Source organism: Pteropus alecto, unplaced genomic scaffold, assembly GCF_000325575.1.
Source record: "Pteropus alecto unplaced genomic scaffold, ASM32557v1 scaffold239, whole genome shotgun sequence".
Taxonomy (NCBI): Eukaryota; Metazoa; Chordata; class Mammalia; order Chiroptera; family Pteropodidae; genus Pteropus; species Pteropus alecto.
In genome coordinates, this window is record NW_006494613.1 from 14,337,174 (window position 1) to 14,345,891 (window position 8,718).

Here is an 8,718-nt window from a genome sequence, read left to right on the forward strand (position 1 = left end):
TGCATGTTGTTTTGGGAGCAATATTATTGATTTGCTGGGTCGAGCATGTTACAGCTCAAAATTTCTTGTGTTCTGCAAAACAGCCAAAAATTTATAAAAATGTGAATGTGATTGTCTTATAAAAATATAGATAAAATCAAATGTTTGGGCCATGAAAATTTTTATTAAAATTTGAAATGAGATAAATATTTTGAAATATCTTTTTAATATTTATTATTTCCTGAAATTCAATATGTATATCTTAAAAGTTAATTTAAAAAGTGTCCTATTAAATAGTTTATCTAATTTACCTAATGAAGGAAATATTCTTCAATAAGCCCTTTATATAGCCCTTGAAATGCTATGTGGATTTTTAGCTTTTAATACCTTTTTAACCAAAACTTGCAAACTTTCTGAGGCAATGTTACTTAAAAAATATGTTGACTATTATGTTTTTGAATAGATTGTAGCTTTCTGGAGTCAGAAAATGTGTCCTGTTTATCCTAATGTCCTTCGTACCTAGCACAATTTTCAGGACTTGACCTATTTATTCAGTCTATTGAATTAATAGATAAATGATAAGCTTTTGTTTCTAAAGCATCTTTACATCTTTAATATATTGGGTTTTTAGTGTCCAATGGAAGTATATCTTTCGGTGTCCTAATACAGCTCCAATTATTAAAAAATACATTCACAAATAAGAGATTAATAAACACAGCATTTACTGACTACCTGTATGAAACTGTAATACAAATTACAATATCTAAGAATTTTGTCTACTTGAGGAGCTATCGAATAATGGCATTGTTTGTAAAGATAAATTGGGTTAATTATGAAACCCTTGAAACTGGGGCATGAAATTTCAGCTTAGTGAGGAAGGCAATCAAATCTATTTTAGATCTTTATCAAGGGTTTAAGTATGAGAAACTCAGGATTTAGAATAAACGGGCCTTAAAAGAATGATAAGGCTGAGGACAGTGAGATCGGCTGAGAGACTATTGTTGTAATTCAGGTTTAAGCTATATGATAGAAATGTGAATAGAAAGAGATGTAACGAAGATATTTAGCAGAAAGTGTTGATAAGGGATATAGGCCAAGGAGAAGTTGAATTAAAAACTTCAAGTTGGTCTGACTGACAAAATACCTTGAACAATGAAGGCATGAGGGAGAAAGGACTGGAAAATTTGATGACTGGCTTTAGGTTAATTAAATTTGAAATGACAGTAGGGAACCAAAACATCCATATGGAAATAGATATACAGCAAGCTACTTAGAAATGTGAATGACAATGCAGAGCTAAATATGTATTTTTGAGTATAACCAGCAAAGAAGGACTATTTGAAGTTATGCTAAGGGAGTATGCTGTGGGATTATGTAAAAACAGAAAAACAGAGTCACATTGAATCCTATATATTGAAAATGAGAATAGGAAAAGGACCAACCTAAGAATAAATAAGGGAAAGTCAAAAAAGAAAGAAAAAAACAGATTAAATTGGGAGATGCAGAGGGCAGAGAGAGTTTCAAGGAGGAGATATAGCTGCGGTGTGCAGAAATCTATTCCTACTAGCTCAGGAGAGAAGATTGTTAAATTTTCAGGAAGTTTACAAGTCAATTTTTAAATACAACTGTTAAAAAGTTTAAGTTATATGAAATCCAGGTATGCAAAATATGTTAAAAACAAAGTTAACAAATATAACATAATACTTTCCAGTAATTTTACTACATTGTGCTGTTAGCCATACTGTTTAGGTTATTTAAATGTATTATATCTGTATATGGGAATATTATATCATGGTGTTCTATTCAATTGTCCATCTCTTCCCAGCTGAACGTGCAGTGATACCATGTTGAAATCAGCAATGTGGGAATATTTATACCATGAAAATGGCAAATGAAAAAATTCAGGACCAGTTTATTGTTCTGTTAATTATCTAGGCAAAGGATTGTCAAACTATATTCTTTGGGCCAAATTCAGTCTATTGTTTGCTTTTGTACATAGTTGCATTTGTACATAATTAGACTACTAGACATAGTTCAAGTTTTATTAGAAAACATACACACCCATTTGTTTATATACTGTCTATGGTTGCTGTTGCATTACAATAGCAAAGAGGAGTAATTATAACAGACACTATATAGACTATGTAGTCTAAAATATGTACTATCAGACCTTTTAAACAGAAAGTTTTCTTACTCCTATTTGCACATAAGAAAGTGATAGAGAACGTATAAATGCTGCAGATTAAACTTAAAAATGTGTATACAGGTGATACATTGTGAAGACCTCAAGAATTTGAGAAAATATTCTATCAGTATTTGAAAACTACTATCTGACTTAGCAAAAAAGTTACCCACATCATTGACAAGTGTGTGAAGTTTTGACATATGTCCCTATTTTGACATTTTTACTTTACTAAAAAAAAAAAACATAAACAAAAATGCCAACCAATATCTACATTAGAATTACACTCATTTGTCAGTTTCAAATATGGATTGACTGTGGATATGAGTTCAGCAAAAATCAACAAAAGCATTCAATTGGCTATACAAAATTTTCAATTAAGAATATTATATATTATGTTATTATTTATAAATTGTATGCTATTCAATTTTATGTCAGTAAAATTTACAATAAACTCATGTACATGTACATATGCATTACTTTTCCTTCAGAAAGCAATTTGTTAAACATTTACCAGCACAACACTCTATAGCTGTTTTAGAGCAATGGAGTCTTAGAAGAAAATAAAAACAGAAAAGACTGTTACATTTAATAAGTATTAGTATATTTGTCATTCAGAAAATTGAATTGGTTAAAAAAATTCTTAGAGCAATTAACCACATATTTTATTTCTTTTGTCTTTTACTTGTTGAACAAACACTTAATTGATTACCTGCTCTGTACAAAGCATTGTGTTAAGTGATGGATATATTTTGAAGAATTATGTAAAGACAACTTGTTTTGTAGATTTTATAATCTGATGTAGAATGCAGGTGATAAAGGAATAAATACATTAACAAATCTATAATTTACAAAATTACATGAACAGACTATAGAGTTAGAAATAATTAAAATGAGATGGAATTGACCTTCTTGAGTAGGGCATCCAGAAAGTTCTCTTTGCTATTTCAGCTGAGGCAGAGCTTGGGCTGGGAGATTGTGCCTGGCAAAGGGAAACGCCTGTACAAATATCCTGAGGACTTGACTTTTTAAAAAAATTTACTCCCTTGCAATAAAAATGTAATCACTTTGAATAACTTCATTAATTATAAAAGAAACGAAAATTTAAATAATATTACTCGGGATATATGCAGTTACTTTTCTCTGAACCTCAAAGTTAATCATGTGTGGAAGTTAATTTCCCAAGTTTCCTTTTAAAGCTAGTGTGGAATTCTCTTTGTGTTTACATACGACCTTCATTAAGGCTAAGAATTTCTTCATTTAGATTTTGGCTTTATTTGATGTTAATATGTTATGTCAGGTCGTTTCCCAATACTTCATGTCAAAGGAGAATAATTTTTTTTTTTACTTTATTTATGTGTTCCTGAATCTCTAAACCACACTTAGGCTCAGATGGGGAAGCATTCACACTGTTATCCAATTTTAATTTTTTCTTAATTCATCAGACCTCAGAACTAGTATATGTTCTTTAGTTTCAAGAAAACACTATGTTATGTTTAGTGTTACTATGGAAATTCACCTTGTGAGACAAGATTAATTGCAATTTCTTGTCTATTTTTATTCTTTCTGCTAATTTTTTAAACAAAAGGCTAACTCAGTTATAAAGTCTTCAAGTGATAAAGATTTAAGCTAATATATGTGAATATTTTGAAGTATTGACTAAAGTATCCTCCTTACCATCACTTCCTCCCTCTCTGTCTGACCTCATTCTCTCATATTTAAACTTTTTTGATTTCTTTTTCTTGGGCCTTTGAGACCCTTTATTCTAGTGCAGGCATTTAGGAATTAGTCATTTGATGTTATCATTGGAGGACTGGGGGAAAAAAAAAAAGACAGCAAATCCTTGGCTTTTAAATGCAAAAGCTTTACTTCCTATGCAAGAATGAAGTATTTAAGAAGAATATTTGTTTTCCAGTCCTTAATTTCCTCCATTTCTGCCAAGAAGAGCTCCTGTGAGCTGTAGAGTAGAGCAGAATAAGAGAGGAAGAAAGATAGCTGTGCCCATACTTTACTTCTATTCCCTACTTGGGGTTATTTCAAAACAGGGGGAGGAAGTATTGATAAAATCCTCAAGATAAGTTTGGATATCTAAAAATGGAGGGATTAGGGAGAGCAGAGTTTGCCACCCCAAAATATGCCTTTTGAGATATTGACTACTTTAAGCTGGTTGTTTTTACGAAACAGGACTCTGGAAAAACATTTGACCTTCCCCCTAATTGCATAAAAAGGATTAAGATAGAGGATCTGTGTCAGGAAGAGAGATATTATTATAAATAACTATAGTTTAATATGAACTATTATGTGACAGACAGGGAGGAATCTAGCAAGTTCTATTTGTTTCAAGTCTTCTTTGTGTCCCATATCTCTCCCCTCCCCTTTTCCTTAGCTACTGAATGATGGCATATAAGCCTCAACTATCCAACGTGTCCTTGGGTCTCATATTCTTATGACACCCCCACATGTACATACGTATTAAATTTGGTCGCTGTTTCCTGTTAATCTGTCTCATGTTAATTTATTAGCCTAGTCAGAAGAATTTAGAAAGGTGGAAGGAAAATTATTTTTTCCACCTCTACAGGAGACTAGTTCTGGGACGTCAGCAGGCTTTACTTTTGAAGATATTTCCAGTATTTACAAGAGAGTGAGTCCTGATGACTTTTTGTGGTATCCAGATAATAAAGTTTTGATAAAAATTTAAGGTTTTTGTGACTCCAGAGAAGCATGAAAGAATAGCTAAACTTTTCCACTGCCTTTAAAGAGGGTGCAAAATTGGCTGAATGGGAGAACCAGAGATCTAAAGCAACTTCTCAGTCTTGGTTGCTTAATGTCACTGCAGACCATGGAGTATGGCTCTCAGAGATTGGCAGCAAGAATGAATGCAGGGACAGAGATGAGGAGAGGCAGAGGCTAGCTCAGCAGATCACAATGTAGTACTGAAAAAGCAAAAAAAAAAAAAAAAAAGAAAAAAGAAAAAAAAGAAAATCTGTAGGCAATATTAAAAAAAAAAAACCTGATATAACTGTAACTAGAGTCCAGGAGAGAGGAATGAGAATGGACTACAGAAAATATTTAAAGAAAAAAATGTCTGAAAATTTCTCTAGTTTGATGAAAGATACACTACTATAGATTCAGGAAGTTAAGCAAACACAGATCAAAGTGATTATAAATCAAACTACATCTGATCACATTACTATTAAAGTTCTAAAAACCAAAGGCAAAAAGAATATCTTGAAAATATCAGGAGAAAAATGAGCCATTACCCACAAGGGAATAATAATCCATAAAATCACAGACATCTAATCAGAAACCATAGACACCACAAGATGATGGAACAATGTCTAAAGTGTTAACATAGGTGTGGTAACTACAGATCACTAAGCAAGTAGACAGAGTAGAGGAACCAAGAAATTCAGTAAAGTGATAAGAGAGAAAAACTGAGTAAGAAGTGTACTGAAAAATGTATTGAGAAAGAGTTACTGTTCAACTGTCGAATGCTGCTAGTAAGAAAGGGCATAGAACTGAACATTGGCTCAGACAACAAGAACATCTAATATTCTTGATAGAAACAGTTTTGGTAGAATGGTGGTTTAAAGCTTGATTGGTGTGAGTTTAAGAGAGAATGAGAGAAAAGGAATAGGAAATTATAAGTAAATGCAACCCTTTCAAAAAGTTTTTCTGCATAGGGAGGAAAGAAAAAAGTAGTAGTTACTGTGGAGAGTGAAATCGAAAGAAGGTATTGTTCTGTTAACATGCTAGTTAGCATAAGCCAATAAAAAGCAAAACAAAAGTAACAATTTGGCTTAAAAAAAAGAGATTGTTCAGTGTTCTCAGGTCTATAGAAGAAAAAAGAAAGCTGGCTGAATTAGAATAAAAAATCATACACATGAATATGTGACTTGAATTCTCTGTTCTCCAGACTTTACATTTTACAGTTTGGTCATTTGTCAATGCAACATATTTGAAAAGTAATTTCACTAAAATTATGTAAAATTCTATGTGATTTTATAGAGTGGTAACTTTAATTTCTTCCTTTTTGTTTTTCATTTATGGGTGGTCCCTAAATTATAACAGTGCTTATTTCAAAAATTGGTTTTTAAGTTATTTTAAAACTCCAAATGCATTTTTCTACTAATATTGATGTTATAGGAGGTATATGTTTAACCTAGCTAATCCAAAAAATCCTATAAAGTAGCTAAATTATATTACTAATTACCTGGGAAGTTTCAGCTATTCAGACTTTTATTTCTATGGAAGAAAATATATTCTAATTTCCAACCCAAGATTCTGGAACACATCTTCCATTATGAAGTGGGCTTGAAAGCAGGAGTGAAAGCACAGCCTCCTATTCACACTCCTCACCCTCATCTTCCAGCAGTGAGGGTAGGACATCGAGGTTCTCATGGCATCAAAGATTTAAGCAATGGGATAATGGAGATCCTGGACATTTATTTCCTCACCATTGAAAATTAAATGAAGAACCAGGGGTCACTATAGCCATAGTGATGAGAAAAAGGTTTCAGCAGCTAGAGTGTTGGTGAGTTCTTGGTTTCATGTCTGCTTATATATATAAGGGCATGTTAAAGTCTTTCTGTGCTGTTTAAGATTATGAGTGTGTATGTGTATGTACACACATGTGTGTGCTATTATTTTGGTATATACTGAAGTCTTGTTGACCTGAAAACCCAACATTTAAAAAATGTCAGTGAATAAACTTTTGCTCTGGTCTTTGATTTTATGATTAAGAGATAAGTGTCCATTACTAAACTAAAAACAGATTTTTTTTAACATAGTGTGTACAGGAAAACTCCACTTCCTATGCATTCTGCATCTACAGTATTGTGCAATGATAATAACGTATATGTTTAATGATGATGCTGAGGGCGGGGAAAAAATCTGAAGAGAATTCTGAATCATCCATAGTTAAATTATTTTCAGCCTAGATTCAGTACTTTTTGTAAATCTTTAAACATTGATAAACCATATAATTCTTGGGTAAAAGGAATGTTAATCTGAATACCTCCCAGTTATGGGGATGAGAATTTATGGGTTTTTTTTTTTTTTTTTTTTTTCCCCTACACCTACAGCACCGGTCTTCCTAGGTGATCTCCCATCCAAGTACTAACCAGGCCAGACCCTGCTTAGCTTCCGAGATCAGATGGGATCGGGCGTGTTCAGGGTAGCATGGCCGTAGTATGGTTGTTTTCTTAAGTGGAGAGACACTTTATTTAGACCTATTCAAGTCATTTTTAAAAAAATTTCTTTTTGATCTTTTGGGTCATCATTATAATTGTCTCCATTCACTATTTTCTACCTATCTTGAATTGTAAAGCTGATATTTTTAGATATACTTTGGACTTAAAGAATTAGAGGTGCATTCACCAATATGTTAGGACATTGTAATGTATGTGTGTGTGTATACACATTCATATATATATATATTTATCTCAAGTGCACTGTGGAAACACTTGAGATCAAAAGATTTAGAGTCACTGTAATTACAATTCACTAAGAGTAAGAATTACAGCTAGGTAATTTTCTTTTGTCTCAAAAGAAATGGGTATACAGATGTATATTCTGAATATTTCCAGAATCTTAATTGCCTGCCATGAAGTAATATTTAGGAGCATGATCAAATAGGTTATGACAAATCTACAGAGAGGAAATCTCTAAGAGGGAATGTTCTTGTTAACACTGCTTCTGAGACCGAATTCAAGCTTTATAGTATTCACTATTTTTTAAAAAGTTGCATGTGGTTTTTGTCTATTAGAAACTAACTAAGATTCACAAAAGGTATATTTTATGCTGATTTACTGGCATTGTTTCTCACATATCAATTGCTATTTCAATTCTTACTTTTCAAAAACTGCACATTCTTAAATACCAAGATCTCTTCTTTATAATCTTGTTCTTCTAAGATATCGCTGGCACTTTGACGGGGAGCTATTTGTTCATTCGTGATCTGTGGGACTTTATTAATCTCTTATAACCTTAAGTGCCAATCACCAAGCTGGATATAATTACATTTTGGTTATTTCCTTGAGCTTTGAACGCTAATACACAGCCTCAAGTATTTAAATAACTACTTGAACCTTCTTAATTGATACAAACTGTCTGTAATAATTCCACTTTGTCTAGTATGCCACCTGAACAGCTTTACCTTAGGTTTATGTACTTACTTGATAGTGTTCAACGGTACATGATATTTATATAAGCCTTTGTCTTATTGAACAGTATATGAGATAATCTGGTTATATTTTAGAGCTATATACCAACTTTATAAGCTAATATATTAGAGTCAATGTTTTTATGCTAGATGAGCAAATTTAATATTTTGTATCAAATTTTGTTAGTCTTTTATAAATGTATTAAAATTTGTACAGCCAAATGATTGTTCCTATTTTTGCACATTGCAAAATTATACGGACATGTATATACTTTTCCATTAAAGTTACAGTACCCATGTTAAATTTATGAAAACTATACCAAATGATTTAATATTTAATTATAAAAAACTATTATTTGAAGACATTTAAATTTTAATTGAAGGATTTATTGAT

The 8,718-nt window shown here is 31.9% G+C and overlaps 1 pseudogene; it reads right to left on the reverse strand.

Moving 5' to 3' along the window:
- Positions 1–7,236: 7,236 nt before the first annotated feature.
- LOC112474505 lies at positions 7,237–7,354 on the reverse strand (annotated as a pseudogene).
- Between the last annotated feature and the right edge of the window lie 1,364 nt (positions 7,355–8,718).